The sequence below is a fragment of the Tenrec ecaudatus genome, chromosome 6 (assembly GCF_050624435.1).
Source record: "Tenrec ecaudatus isolate mTenEca1 chromosome 6, mTenEca1.hap1, whole genome shotgun sequence".
NCBI classification, from domain to species: domain Eukaryota; kingdom Metazoa; phylum Chordata; class Mammalia; order Afrosoricida; family Tenrecidae; genus Tenrec; species Tenrec ecaudatus.
The window spans coordinates 135,884,545-135,894,394 of NC_134535.1; the positions used below are offsets into that span (position 1 = coordinate 135,884,545).

At 43.7% G+C, this 9,850-nt stretch overlaps 1 pseudogene; it reads left to right on the forward strand.

Moving 5' to 3' along the window:
• Positions 1-2,342: 2,342 nt before the first annotated feature.
• LOC142451690 (transmembrane protein 276 pseudogene) lies at positions 2,343-4,181 on the forward strand (annotated as a pseudogene).
• Positions 4,182-9,850: the final 5,669 nt, after the last annotated feature.

Consider the following 9,850-nt stretch of genomic DNA (forward strand, 5'->3'; position numbering starts at 1 on the left):
TGAGATGTCTTAAAACACCCTTCAGTTGTGACCTCTGGTTCTCTTCTGACTGCTAGCAGACTTGCATTTCCCATAGAACACATTAGAAATAACAGTTGTGATTCTGTGGGCAGGATGATCCTTAGTACCCGATGCAGGTGTCCCGAAGCGTCTCAGGTACCTCTCTCTTTCTTGTTTCTCAGTACCACCTGCCACTATTAACAATTCAAGCCCTCTTTCTGTGCTTCCATAGTTCCAGGAAAAAGAAAATCTTGGAGTAGGATTCATTTACACATTTATAGATTGTCAAGGCTTAATGGAAATACTGAAGGCCAATTCAAAGCATAGAATGTGCTGTGGTATGACAATGGATACAAAATTATCATTGGAAAAGGGATCTCTATCAATCTGTGAGAAAATTTCTCAGATTTTCAAAAGAAAAAATGCTCCAGGACGAATTTGTGACTAAAACAGAATACAGATCTCCATTGGCATTCATCCAGCCTGGGTCCACTGAGAGAAACTCCACCATGTGGTGGACTAATGAATCCATTGTGCTTGAAATTTTTCCTTAGAGCGGGCACCCGACCTTCCACCCACGAATTCAAGTGCACAAAAAGCAAGCACAGTTCTGTTTCCTTGAAATTGGTTTGATTTGGGCTATTTCTACCTTGATTATTCATAGTGCATATCATGAGGGTTGATACTACTGTCTCAGAGACTGTAAAGCGAGACACTGGACTGCCCCTCTGGCCACTGTTCATGCTGAGAAACTGATGCTGTAAGTCCTTTGGTGTGTAAGACCTGAGCTGATGTGGGGGCCTGTGCTCTGTGGCTCAGCTCTCAGGTTGGCTTCAAAGAGGAGAGAGCAGTTTCTAACTTGAGAACTCAGGGTGTGTCACAAGCAGCAACTATGCTCAACTATTCTGGGAGAAAGCACCTGTTTTAATTACTCAAGGTCAAAACAAAAACAAAATGAGAAACACCACAAGTGAGTGGAATCCAAGAAGAGGAATTTTCTTGCGTGTATTACAATTCTGGAGGTTAAATGTGTGCGTGAGGGTCTCATTCACGTCAATTATTCATGTGCGCCTGTCCCCTAGTTTCCTGGGTCTGTCAGGATTCGTTTGCATCCCCTTGATTGTAAACCAGTCCCCACTTGGCATGTCTTCCCACTGTTTGTGTATCTCTCTGGATATTTTTATCTTTGTAGAAAACATCATTCAGAAATGATTAGGTTTAGGTCTGACTTGACTATAGCAAAATCTCATTTACATAAAAAGAAACTGTGTTAGTCTGGGTAGACTAGGGAAGCAAATTCAGAGTCACTCATATGCGTATAAGAAAGAGCTTTATATACAAGCGCGATTAATGTTGAGAAAATGTCCCAGGCCAGTCCAGATCAAGTCCATTGGTCTGATATTAGCCCATATGTCTGATACCAATCTATAAAGTCCTCTTCAGACCCACAAAACACATGCAATGATGCCGAATGCAGGAAGATCACAGCCCAGTGGGGGAGAAGTCTTGTGGATCCAGTGGCGTTGTAAGCATCTCAGCACCAGCAGGGGTCTCCACGTGGCTCCTCCAGCTCCCAGGCTCTGGCTGCATCAGGGGTGCTTCATTTGGCTTCTCGTAAGAAATGTTTCTCGGAGTGAGCTGGTGTCCTGCTTCCAGCGAGCTATCTATCTCCTTAGCACCTCCAAACGAGGTCATCAAGCTGTGACCTGATGGACAGGTGAACTCCACCCCTTCACTTGTAAGCCTCAAGTTGACAACCAATCATGTAACTACCACAGAAACCCAATTTCAAACAAGGCTAGATGAACATATACAGTCCAACATAATTGTTTTGGAGGGGCCTATTCAATCCCATCATGAAAAAGTTATTTTCTCATTCTACAGATAACGGACATACTCTCTCAGTGAGTGTCTGAAAGAATTCAAAACGTGAGCACGATTAGTTGGCCTTCAAACAGACGGAGAAGAGTTGAGCAAGTATACTGAACATTTGATGTAACTTACTGTATTTGCTCACAAGCGTTTGCTGTTTACCCAGGAACACTGGTCATTCGTGTTCCTGATCTGGGATCCATTTGCTTTGGTCTTGCACGTCAGAGAAGAAACCTAACTTCCTAGAACCACGATCTGGAGGAGGAGTAGTGAACTGAGCTCCAGACATCAGTTCAAGGCGGCTTATTCCTAACAACTCAGCAAACACCCGGGGTGTTACCGTGGTAGCAATGTCCACAAGTACTTTAGGGGAATGCTATGTGCCTACCTGGTGGCATTAATGCATTGCACTGTGCCGAGGAAACCAGGGATTCCGAAGGAATCAATCGATTTTGATGACAACTGTCAGCATGCCTGAGCCTCACACCAGGTGAACCTAGTTGTCATACAAGGTTATCTTGCCCTATTCCATTGCATTCATGACTCACAGAAGGCCTTATCTACGTGCATAGCATCTACCACAGCATCATCTCCAAATGAAATGTGGAAATGGGCCCATGCTCATGGAATCCACCAGTCTTCCAATGTTCCCCATCAGCCGGAAACAGCTGACTTGAGAGGAGTGGACTTCTAAAGACACAATTACAGCATCAGCAACATGGCAAAACCTTGCAGGGTTGGGGCAATAATTCATCTCAAATGTGGCCCAAATATGTTCAGCCTGCTCATCCCCTGCAGGGAGCACCAGACAAAATTTAGGCGTTCTGTCAAGCATTTTAGCTAAAAATGTAACCAATGTTAAAATTTTTAAAATTTACATAAAAGTGCTATTTCAGCAAGTAAAGCCCTAAGGACTCAACCATCTTATGCCCATGTCATAGTAAATAGCTCCAGTCAATACTTCATGAAGATGTGGTTTTTGTTAGTTTTTTTAACATTGCCTTTAGGCATCTGAAAGATATGTTTTGGGATCCCACCCCTCCCCCCCCCCGAGGAAAATAGATGTAATCTTTCCTAAATGCAGACACATGACAGTAAGTCAGTTTGAATGCTGGTTCAAAGTGTTTTATGTGAAAACGATGCTAAAAGACAGTAACGTTATCCTAGTACATTAAAACAACTCTCTTATTTGACAGTTTAAGCCAAGTCCTTTATAAAGGCCATATACAGTGTAGGGGGGAAGTACTTTTAAAAAATGTTGAATATAGGCCTTGGCCTTGCTCTCAGGCCAGCAGCTGGGACCTGGAGTACTCAGCTAAGGCCAAGTAGGTCTGGTCTCCTGATAGTAGCTTCATCCAGAGCCAGGGAACTGCATGGCCAGGCCAGCTGACACCCCAGAGGCCCGGTCCAGAGAACCAGCCTGCACCTGGCCTGGCCGAAGGAGGCACACCCCTGCAATCCCTTTTCCCACCTCTGTCCTCATCACCCACCTCCCCTGGCTAATGCCCATTCAGGCTCCAACGCATTCCCCAGCACCCTTCATACCCCCACTGCTTCCCTATGGTTTTCAGGCCTAATTAGAGTCTTCTTTCCCACTGTGCTGCTCCCACCCCTCCTCCTGGCCTCAGGACCCAGGAAAGTTAAGGGTCGACCCCACCCACACTTAGACTTGGGGTTCTGCAGGAGAGTTGCCGGCATCTGTGCTCTCTCTGCAAAGTTGAGGATCCCCTTCCCAGGCTTCTCCTCAAACTCCCTACCACCAGGACCCCGAGTCTGAGTCAGGGTACAGCCCTCTCCCACCGGGTGCTTGGTATGGCGTCTCTGCACACAGTGGTGCGCATAGCCCAGGCAAGAGGAGGGGGCTGAGGCTGACTTCTTGCTCCAAGCTTTGGCCGCCACCGCCATGCTCGCCCCAGGCCTGGGCACAGATGAAGACGGCCTCCCTAGAGCCTGGACACCGTAATCAGCCTGCCTTCGATTTTCACTGGGTGAATGGAGACCTCTCTTAGGCCAATCTGCTGCTGGCAGGGGGCATGATGCTGGCGGTGGCTGGTTACCACTTCAGTGCTGAGGGCCAATCTGTGGCTGGCCAGGCACCAGTGCTGGTGGTCCTGGTGACCATTCTCCTTATGGCTGTTTCCACAGTCAACATTCACGGCACATGGGGTGGTGTGATGCTGGGGACAGCTGGCCTCTTGAGCCGGCTGGAGGATGGCAAACTGCTCTTGCTGCCCAAAGAGGATATCTGCCCATGGTCACTGACTGCAGACATTTTGGTCTACCGCAGTGTCCTGCACACTCAGGAGTGACAGTGGGGGCCCTGGGCAGAGCTGCACCCCTGTCTCCCACCACTGCCTCCTTCTGACACTAGGAGACTTGTGGGTTTGCTTAGACCAGAGTCACAGTGAACAGTTCAGGCACAGGTTGGGGCCTGATTCTGGGCTGGACATGGCTGTGGGTCTAGAGCATAGACTCCCAAACTCGCTTGGCACAACACTCCCTTTTTAGAAAATAATAACTCGGCGCCCCTCTGGCAGCAACAAACGTCTGTACATTAGCCCCTAACCCAGGACAAGGTTTGGGTCAGCCTCCCTGGATTGTTCCAGCACTGTCCTCCAGAGGGCGGCATCACCCACTTCGGGAAGTGCTGATCCAGAGGGAAGCTTGGTTTCCAAAAAACCTTCAAGATTCACCGGAGGAAAAATTGCTGAATATAAAATATTTGAGAAGTTAAATTTTCTTGTACATGTGCAGACATAAAATATGGAGGGTGTTTCAGACAATAATCAAAACTATGTTTTTGTAGATAGGCAATACCTTTCTATAAATCGTTACAAGACCAATATGTATTACAGAACTACAGAAGGAAATTGTTTCATAAATTAATGGATTTAAAAGTAGAGCCTATAAATTCTTTAAAACTTTAAAAAATTTAATTAAGTCTGAAAACAAAAAACAGGAAAAAAACATTTGGGTTAGGCAAACAGAGATAATTTAACATTCATTCACTAAGGGACATCTATTAGTTACAGAATCTGGAAGTGTGTAAGACAAAAGCGATACACATGAAAGTAATAACAAATTGGCAATATGTATGAGATAATCTTAGTAGTATCATAAATTTGTTGTTTCATATTAGGCAAAATCATAAGAACATACAAACCTTTAGATCAAAAGAGAATCAGGAACTTCTCTAGTTTTGATGACTTGTTTCATGTAATCTATAACGTACTAAACCATATTTTTTAGAAAAAAATCCTTGTAACTTTTTATGAAGTTTCAAATAGTTAAATTTCAAAGAGTTAAGCACTAGTCGATGGAAAACATACTTTAAAATATGTGATCAAGGATTTTAAAGATATAATCTTAGTTTTATTTTTCAAAACCATGTGACTTAGTTTGATCTTGGAATCTTACTTTAAAGAAAGGTTGAGTTAGTCTGGTTTGACTAGAGAAACAAATCCAGAGACTCTCATATGTGTGTAAGAGAGAGTTTTATTATATCCAAGAGTAATTGTACATTAAGAAAACATCCTGGTCCAGGCCAGATCAAGTCCATAAGTTCGATTTTAGCCTATAACTCTGATATTAACCCATATGTCCAATACTAGTCCATAAATTCTTCTACAGACTCACACAGCACAGGCAATGATGTTGAAAGCAGGAAGATCATAGGCCAGGGGGTGAAAAGTCTTGTGGAAGCATCTCCGTGCTGGCATGGCTCTCCATGTGGCTCCTCCAGTTCAAGGGCTCTGGCTGCCATCAGCATAGCTTCGTGTGGCTTGCCAACAGAATGCGAAGCAGAGAGAAGTGGGTGTTTGGCCTCTAGGGAGGGAGACAGGACTTCTCAGAAGCCTCAGTAGATGGCCATGTCCACACAGAGGTCTCATTGGCTTGATCTGATTGATAGGCTAAACTCCACCTCTTCACTCAAGTTGACAGGAGATTATGTAACTTCCACAAAGGTTGAACTCTTGTGTTTCAGGTAGGTTGTGAAAAAAGAAAGAAAGAAAGAAAGAAAAAGAGACAAATGCATTGATATGCAATCTTTCTGACTTAAAGGACTGTGCTGAACCGCTCCTGTGAATTTTTGAGAACGGAACCTTTTATGGAGTAGAAAGCCTTTTCCTTGCCCATGGAGCTGCTGGTGGTTTCAAAGTGCTAAATCTTGTGTGTAGCAGCCCAATGAGGAACCACAACACCACCAGAACTCCTAAAGGCAGGTTATACAAAGGACAGATGAATTCATTAACCCAATAATCAAAGACAATGTTGTGATTCTAAGAGTAGGAACTTGAATTTACTCATTTATCTATCGATAAATAAAGTGCCCAAATATCTCCTAAATAAGACAATGAAATGGTAGCCAGATAAAACTTTAATCATATCACATAAATTCCTTTAATTGAGCCTTTAAAGCATTGTCTCTTGTTGAGTATTTCTTATAATAAATAAATTTATTATAAGCTGACCTGTACACACACACACACACACACACACACACACACACACACAAATGGGGCTTTACATACCAGCCTGCTTGATCATGAGGTGCCAAAGGGATCAGTTATCAGGCATCAAAGAACAAGTAAACACATCACTGTGTGCTCACCTCTCCAATATGATTGCTGAAGACAAATGGGTGCATAAGCAAATGTGGTGAAGAAAACTGATGGTGCCCAGCTATCAAAAGATACAGCGTCTGGGGTCTTAAAGGCTTGAAGATAAACAAGAAGCCATCTAGCTCAGAAGCAACAAAGCCCACATGGAAGAAACACACCAGCCTGTGCGATCATGAGTTGCCGAAGGGACCAGGTATCAGGCATCATTAGAACAAAAAATCATATCATTGTGAATGAGGGGGAGTGCAGAGTGGAGACCCAAAGCCCAGCCGTAGGCAATTGGACATCTCCTTATGGAAGGGTTGCGGGGAAGAGACAAGCCAGTCAGGGTGCAGTGTAGCAACGATAAAACATACAACTTTCCTCTAGTTCCCAAATGTTTCCTCCCCCCACTATCATGATCCCGATTCTACCTTACAAATAGGAACTGGAAACACAGAGAATCTAGGCCAGATGATCCCTTCATGACCAGTGATGAGAGTGGCAATACCTAGAGGGTGGAGGGAGGTTGGGGTGAAAAGGGGGAACCGATTACAAGGATCTACATACAACCTCCTCCCTGGGGGAGTGACAACAGAAAAGTGGGTAAGCAGAGATGTCGGACAGTGTAAGATATGACAAAATAATAATTTATAAATTTTCAAGGGTTCATGAGGGAGGGGCGTGGGGAGGGAGGGGTGTCCCGTCCCGCGGGACATTCAACGTGGATCCTGGAGGAGAGAGTGGGAATGTGGGGGGACAAGAGGCACGAAAAATGGAGACAAGACAGTATCCTGATCAAGTCTCGTTTAATGAACAAAGAGTTACAGCTTATATCGGCCAGCAACGGGGGGAAGCATCCATTGCACATGCAAATTAGGCTACTTTGGCAACAGGCCAATCTGGGAGTTCAGGGGTGTGTGCCCTGCCCATGAGTCAGTAATGGCTTACAGTCTTCAACCAGGTACGCCGACAAGGAGGGGCATGTTTATGCAAATCAGGCGTGGGTGAGGACAATCTTTTACCCAATCAAGGGGATGCAGGACACAGGTGCTTATCTAAAGAGCGTCACCCCTTGTTTGCTCAAGCTTTACAGCTGCAGTGCTCTGTCACGTAGGCTGGGGTATAAGAATGCCCAGAGCTCAGGCTAATAAATTCCAAGGAATGGCTGGGCCTCAGGGCTCCGGACAGAGGGGGAAAATAAGGAGCTGATGCCAGGGGCTTAAGTGGAGAGCAAATTCTTTGAGAATGATGAGGGCAATAATGTACAAATATGCTTTACACAACTGATGTATGTATGGATTGTGATAAGAGTTTTATGAGCCCCTAATAAAATTAATAAAAAAAGAAAATGGAAAAACAACAACAACAAAACCAAATGGGGCTTCAAAAAGTTAACACTCATTTTGTAACTGTCTATTGCACTATTTTTGACTTTTCTTTTCTCCCCCAATACTTTTCTATATAGCTGATCTTTAAAAGCAAAAGCAGATGAATCTTAAATTATGACAATTATTTAACTTGATCTATTACCAGTAAATTATCCAGAGATCTTGAAGTTTTCTATATACCACAAACATAATTGCTGCTGAAATTGCTTTTAATTCTGTTTTTGTTCGACCTTTTCTTGCTTGTTTCCTTTCCGGCTTTTAAATCTAGCCGTTACAATTCTGAAGAGCACTTGTCCCTGGCTCTCTTGTGATAGGGTATGCTCAGTTTTACCATAGCTGGTGTATGATAGCACCTTTTCTCTGTTAAACTTTGTTCTGTCTTAGAGGATAATACACTTAGTTGGAAGACAGTCTTCAAAAGTCTCCCTGGAGTTATCTGAGCACAGACAGTGAGGAGGAAACACATAATTTCTGACTTGTCTCACCTATGTTTTGGCTTAGCATCTAAGAATATAGACACTCAACTTCGTTTGAACCTATTCAAGTTGTCCCAGAGATTTGAAAGACAAAAGATAATCAACATCCTTTCCCCCCCTATTCTCTCGGTAAGAAGTTTTTAAAAAAATTGATCAAAAACAGTGAAAACTGTAACTCGGCTATTTTTCTCTCTCTCCACTTGTCCTAAGTTTTTGGTCATTCTGGAACCACTAGTTCTAATTTAAAACAAAACTACCTCATTTCCTTAAATAAAACACATTTTATGGTATCTAACAATATTGGAGATTTCATTTTAGAATTTTGGAATATTAATAACTTCTTCTCAACAATCTAAATCATAACTACACCTGTGGACCTCACCAGATGGAATGCACAGGAATCAAAGAGATATCATGGTGGAAAGAGACTGGGAAGATGCTGAACATCATCAGGTACAACAATACCAGGAACTGACCGTGGAATGGAACATTAATTGTTCATATGTTGGTTCTGGTTGAAGCTGAAGACATTGAAAACAAGTTGAAGAGGAACCAAAATATGACCTTGAGTCTATCCCAAACAATTCTGTGTTGGAAAAGTATAGCCAGAGTGCTCCTAAGAAGCAAGGATAGTGAAGGTTCACCTTACAGACTTGGAGCATGTTGTCAGGAGAGACTGGACCCAGGGGAAGGACATCATGCTTGCTAAAGCAGAGGGGTGGTGAAAAAGAGGAAGGCCCTTGTCTGGGTTGACTAGACAAATAAATTCAGGGACGCTCACTTTTGTATAAGAAAGAGCTTTATATCAAAGAGTAATTGTACATTGAGAAACACAGGCCAGATCAAGTCCGTAAGTCTGATGTTAGTCCATTTGCTGGTACTAGTCCATAAATTCCTCTTCAGAATCACAAAGTATACGCAAAGATGCTGACTGCAGGGAGACTGCAGGCCAGTGGAGAGAAAGTCTTGTGGATCCAGTGGCAGTGGAAACATCTCAGCATTGAAACGGGTCACCACGGGTCTCCTCCAGCTCTCTGAGGGTCTCAACAGCAGGAATGGGAAGGCAGAGAGAGTGGGTCTGGCCTCTAGTGAGCTATTGATCTCCATTGTGCCTCCAAATGAGGTCATCAAGATGTGACTTAATTGACAGGCGAGACGATACCCTTCTGCTCAAGTTGACAAAAGTTTATGTAACGGCCACAGCCCTCAATAAGAGGCGTCGATGCAGTGGGTGCAGCAATGAGCTCAAGCGTAGAACAATTGTGAGGACGGTGCAGGGCCAGGCTGTGTTTCCTTACGTTGTGCATAAAGTCGCTATGGGTCAGATGGCACCGAACAAAAGCAACAACATGTCCCCAGAACATCATCTCAAGAACGTATTTGAAGTACAAAAATAGTAATAATTAGAGACCGGAAGAGTTGTGGGATGTTACCAAGAACACCATACATATCATAGAGCAAATGGTAATATATGAATGGATTTGGGGCTCCCACTTAACCATTAAAAACC